The following is a 6,674-nucleotide window of genomic DNA, read 5'->3' as shown; positions in this document are numbered from 1 at the left end:
GTTCAGACAGATAAGAAATAGATCGGAGAGATGTTTTATAAAATTTTAGAAGGCATAGAAAGACTTAGATATCAAATAAATCAAGATAAAAAAGAAAAGTAATTATTATCTTTAGAGATAATGCAAAAGTTGTACAAGAAGAGGAATTTAGCAATAGTATACCACTGGACTTGGCGGAGGATATTTTCATAGCCAGAATACTGAAATCAGCAAGTATGTATTTAAGGCCATTGAAATATGTTTATATTGGGGTATTGGGGGTGTGCAAGAAGTCGTGCAAATGATCTAAGGCTCTGAAGAGATAGGTAGTAGATAAACTGGAGCAGAAATCAAAGGCCAGTGTAAGGAAAATGATATTAACGATGGAGGTGGACTTAGCCTCTGGGAGCTGGAGTGAGAGCAAAGAGGCATCATTTCTTGCATCTGTTGTGTTCTCAGCCCTTATCACCAATGGCATTCTTATTGTCACATTTAATAGTTTGGCAATAAATAAATGCTAAAGTGAACAAATCCAAATATATCTCATCCCAATCGATCCAGTGATTTTCCTTCCTACTGAACCCCACATTTGTTTCCTCTTTGTTTCAAGTACTGTGGACACCTTCCAGGAAAAAGGTCCAGTCAACCTCTGGGCTGTCAAAAGGGCAATAACAGAGAGAGGTTCCTGATCTTGGTGTATTATCCCATGACATTTGTTACCCGAGTTGTGTTCCCAGATCCTGGAGGACCAGGATTTGGAATCCAGGAGCAGGAATCTCTTGAAGTTCTTCCATTTGGTTCTTGACACATGTGCATTCTTCCCAGGGAAGGCCATGGCCAGGGACTCTTCCTGTGAATATGATCCTGGCATACTCTGCTTTAAAGAACCTGGGAATGGCCTCAAAGAACAGGCTTCCAGAGCCTACCGGTCTCAATCTTCCCCCTTTCTTGAAAAATTCACATTGCCTACAGGAGCAGTAATTGACTGCATTTTTAAACTCCAGATACTACCACACTAATAATTTATTAAATTATTCAGTAAGTGAATTAGTGAATAAAGTAACCAAGTAATAATGCCTGACTGAAATTATTTCCCCACAACAGGAGTGAAACGTGACTTGATACTTAGTTTAGATGGATTCCGAACTGATGATGCAGCACATCCTTCCCCAATCACTTCTTGATGCCAGAGGTCTGACGAGGCAGAAAGTAGATGGTCCATCCAGATGCCAAATTATGCCTGAGAAGGGTGGAGGCTTTTGCTTAATTTAGTTTCTAAGCGAGGCTGCCCTCCAAAATGTCATCAGTGTGAATAAAATCTAATAGGTCAAACACTGAAGTATCAAACTCATAGACGCAACAAGATAATCCATACCCCTATCACCCTGTGCATTTTTGCAGTGTCCGTCTCCACGGTCCTTGACAAGAAATTATAGATCCTTCCCTCTGAGGGAGGGAGCTTATGAACTATTGTTTTGTCAAGTTGAGGTGTTCGGTTTGAAGGGAAATTTGGGAAGCGAGTGTTTTAGTTTTTGTTTCATTTAACCAAGCTAAAAACATGAAGTTCGTCAGGCAGTGGGGATAAAGAAGACAGTGCAGGCCATGGAATCATAAGGTCCAACTTCCCACACCATGTTCTTTGTTACTTCCTTAAGTTTCTCTTCCTAAATCTCTAAAAAGACTGGGGTCATCTTTGGCTCAAAGACTGATTGAGAAGGTTACTGAGGTGATAATCCAATCACTGGATTATCAGTTCAGTAACTACTTTTATGTGCCAGGCACTGGACCACATACTGAATTTACCTGGTGCTCGTAGGAGAGGATGGGGACTCAATACTTGTCACGAACCTGAAGTATAACATGGATTAGCTTGTCAGCATTAGTTTGGAGAGGAGTATGGGTCAGGAACAAGAAATGAATGCTTCTAGGCACAGAGAGGCTTTTTCCAGGAATATCATGTTAGAAGAGAATTATTACTTTATTTCTGTACTTTGTGATTCAGAATCCCCATAGATCGAAAGGAAGTGGTTCTGATTTATGGGAGTCAAGTAGAAGGAGGAGAGAGAGACAGAGAGACAGAAAAGGAGCTGAGCTGGGAGGATGAAGCTAGGACTCTAAATTTAATCTTTCTTCATTTATAAATCAATCTGGAAAGGAAGTCATAGCAATAATAGAAAAAGTAAGGGACCCCATGAGATGTTGTGAATAGCAATTTTCAGTCCTGTCCTTGCCTTGACTAAATATGGCAAAGAGCCGGCTGTCTTCCCAGGACCAACTGAATGCATCCACTCAAGTTGACCCACTGTCTCCCACCCCATTGGGTACCAGATCTTTATGCAGAAATGCCCTGGAGCTTCCATTCACTCTCAAAATTTCTCCACCCTGGGCCTCTGCTTTTTCATCCCATGTGTCCCCTGGACACGGAGGAATGGCCATCAGGTGGCTGCCCTAATAATGGAGTTGCATTTCAAATCGACCTTCCAAGCCTTATCCATATAAATGACTATTGGAAGGAATCTCGGCCATTAGTGAAGGAAAGCCAGGGGCGATATGGTTTATATAGCTGAGCATTCCCCAAAGGTGAAGTTACACAGATTGGTCAGTAGTTTGCTGAGCCGGTGTGTAATTATAGTTAATTTCTGTGAACCTTAAAGTTTGCCAAATACTGTGTGTATAATTTCATGTATTTTTCCCAAGGGTCCTGGGGTGAAGGTTGCTGTAGAACAGTGAGTAGTCAGTGTTGTTCAAGCTTGGGCACCGTGATCAGAATATCTGGGGCCCAGCTCCAGTTCCTCTGCGATCCAGTTCTGGAACCTCTCTCACGTGAGCTTGAATATCCTCTTATGCAAAACGGAGTTACCCACAAGAACCTCACAGCATGACCAGAGAAATTAAATACAGTAATGCACAAAAGTACGCAGCATATTGCCTGGCACATGGTACATGTTCAACAATGAAAACGATTTTTATTTATTGTTCCTCAGGTTTTCACAGGTATTGATTGCCCTTAGGCCAAGCAAGAGGGGTCTCTGCTCTGTGCCTATGCTTTAGAGGCTCTCATACTTCACAATCTCCAGAAGTAATAAATATATTATAAGAACACATGGGTCCTTCTACCAGTGAGGAGCTGGCACTCCACACTAACACCTGCTACATAACCCACAGCCCTAGATATCTGTTCCTGTAACTGTCATGATTTGGGCCCCAAGGAAACATGACTTCAAACCTCTTGCCTCCAAAGATTGCATCCAGTTGCCGTGGAGATCTGTGGGTGGTGTCAGGGCAATAACCAAGGGCATGAGTATCCGGGAGGAGTAAGCAGCAGGAGCACTTGGGTAAGACAAAAAAGTCAGATGGCTACAGTACTGGATGCAAGAGATTCTTACATGTGAAGTCACTACTTCCCAGAAGTGAAACCCACTTGGTTTCTTCTTCTGTTCCTGTTTTTATCTTATCTTATCTTATCTTATCTTATCTTATCTTATCTTATCTTATGAGAGAGTGAGCGCAGGGGAGGGACAGAGAGAAGGAGAAATAGAATCCCATGCAGGCTCCACACTGTCAGCAGTGTCCCACACAGAGCTCAATCCCACGAACCACGAGATCATGACACCAGCTGAAATCAAGAGTCTGCCACTCAACTGGAGCCTATTCTGTTCCTATTTTTATGTGTGGTTCTAGAAGATTGGTCAGCTGCCATAGGCAGGAGAAGACAACTTTGTAACATTCAAGCAAGTGAATGTTATAAAACGAGACATTGACGTGTATAGGCATAACAGACATAAATTGTGGCATTGATTCTCTTCTTTGCCGAGCAATGAACCTCATTAATGGCTTTTTACCAAAACATTAACTGACTTGTCAGTACCTTTATGAAAAACTCAACTTTGATCATTTTTATTTAAAATATTATGTTTGTTCTTTTTCTTCTTTCCCTTTACTTCCCCCAATTCTAGCTATTCGCTGGGGACCAGCATGGAGGGGACCCCTGGGAGAGGTAGAAGGGGGAGAAGTGGCCCAAAACCAACTGAGGCAGTGTGAAGAAGGTGCCACCGGGGGCCTCATCTTGGGGCTGAATGTCCAAGTCCCAAGTGGGATGGAGAGGGTGTTCACGAGGCGGGACTTCCCGAAGTGGAGTCTTGTTTCCTGATCAAGGAAAGCAGGGCATCTACACAGCGGAGCTGTTTAACATGGGGTGCTGAAATTGGTGAGGTGTGGAGAGGGCCAGTGGAGTGTGTGGTCTGGCACAGAGTGTCAGAGAGAGTGGGCTGAGGAGAGCATCCCCATGAAGGTGGGGGATACCATGGAATGTAGCCCCCAGTCAGGGTGGAAAGAACTTTCACCTGGGAACTCTGTCCAGTACCTGATACCAGAGCACAAGTGGGAAGAGGAGGTCATTCAGTTGGAGATATAGCCCCAAAAGGGCACCATTAACATGAGGTGCTGAAGACAACAGGAGTCAGAGTTTCCACTGACCAAACTAGGGCAATTGAACCATCAAAATAAGTAATAACAATAGCAGATAATAAATAACCTACTGCATAGAATAGGAAGCTATAGGCCCATACTGACCCCAATAAGTAAATGAATACAATTGCAAGTTCAATGAAGAAAAGAGTTTGAACACAGTATTAATGAACCTTCCCACAAAATATTTAGTAACTGGAAAGGAGAAATGCATCACTGTGCAGTGGGGATGCCCGCCAGACATGGTGCTAACCAAGTGAGTGGTGTGGAGAGCTTCTGTCACTGAAGTGCTCAACATCGTGGGCCCCATGATGGGAGGCAGGGAACACTACCAGCTTCACATCAGTGATGTCCCCACCAACAGGTACATAAACTGAATCTGGGTGGGAGCAAACCACAAAGACCGCAACATTCTCCTTAATCACCGACCTAGTATCTTCAAAAGTGTCAGTCATAAAAGTCAAAGAAAGACTGAGAAACTATTTCAGATTGGAGGAAGGCTTACTTACGTGACAAGTAAATACAATGTGTGATTCATAGCTAGAAACATTTATTTTATTTTTTAATGTTTATTTTTGAGAGAGAGAGAGACAGACAGACAGAGACAGAGACAGAGCACAAGGGGGGGCGGGGTGCAGAGAGAGAGGGAGACATGGGCTCTGAAGCAGGCTTCAGGCTCTGAGCTGTAAGCACAGAGCCTGACACGGGACTTGAACTCGTGAACCGCGAGATCATGACATGAGCTGAAGTCAGATGCTTAATTGACTGAGCCCCCCAAGCACCCTGAAACATTTACTTTAGATGGGATTCTTGGGAGGATTGGCAAAATGGAAACAGGGTCTGAGGATTTGGTGTGTCAATGAGATGATATAATGGGTCAACGTTAACTTTCTGATTTTGATTGTTGCATTGTGGGTATACAGGAAAACATCCTCTTTTGTAGGAAATGCACCCTAAGGAATGAGGAGGCATTAGGTTTAAGAAAATGAATATTATTTTTACTTTACTTGCAATTGTCATATAAATTTGAAATGGCTTTGACACTTACAAATACATTAAAGATATAGCATCTTATTTTAATGTGCTATAATTTGTATTTTTCATTGTAATATTGCAATGTAGACAATCTTGAATATTTTAAAAATATTTTATGAAAACTTAATTAAAATTTACATTTTGAATTCTTCTATTTAACTTAATCTTAATGCAAATATGTTCAAATTTATACACTTTCAATGGAATTACACATTTCTGGATACATAATTAATAATGAGGACTAGTTTGGATCCTGACAAAAAAATAGAAAAATAAAAGTGTTCTGAGAAAAAAAAAAATATATATATATATATAATGCTTATGAAAAAATAAAAAGAGAAATCTCATTACATTTTTAGGAAATTTAGAACAATGAAAATGAGCTGACTTACTATTAAGTATGAGCCACATAAAATCTACCTACAGGATATTACAGATTCTTAATGAAGATTTAATTACTGATTAAACCCATGAGACTGTAAAAGAGAATTGTTCCTATCATAAGTCTGGCTTTCCCATTATAAGATGAAGAAAATTTTACTTGGATTGAACAAAAAAAATAAAACAAATTGAACTTTACTATTTGAATGGATGATAGGACTGGAAAACATTCTTCGAACAGTGTGCGGAACCTTCTAGAAAAACATGATCTAACTCTGATTTAAATAAGTGATAGAAATTTTCCATTTGATGACCATGCCAAAAATCTAGTGTTTACTTTATAAAAGAAACAACCTTTTTTTTTTCCAAATGTAGGAAGTGAGTGGCTTTTATTCACTAAGTTTAAAAAAAACATATTTTTGTTACTGCTTTTATACATGTTTCACAGAAATGTTCAAGGTTGACTTTCATTAATCAGGCATTGTGACTGGATATTCTGAGGTATTTGTATGAAATAAAGTAACCATATGATTGCTAGAATAGAAAAACAAAAGACAAATAAATAGCAAACAATAATATTATTCAACCAAGACAAGTAAACACTGACACAGAACATCGAATAATTCAAAGAAAAATAGTCTCTAGTGAAGCATAATGAGACTTTGCATGGCACTGACAGCTTGATATTTATGAAAAACAATGTGAATATCTAGGTTCAGTGGAATTGATTTTGAAATCCATTATCAATGGCCACACCTATAAGATGGAGGCCAGGGAGAGAAGGAAGAAAGGAAGGAGGAAGGAAGGAAGGA

Source organism: Panthera leo, chromosome F2 (genome assembly GCF_018350215.1).
Source record: "Panthera leo isolate Ple1 chromosome F2, P.leo_Ple1_pat1.1, whole genome shotgun sequence".
NCBI lineage: Eukaryota > Metazoa > Chordata > Mammalia > Carnivora > Felidae > Panthera > Panthera leo.
Note: the sequence above shows the minus strand (reverse complement) of the source record.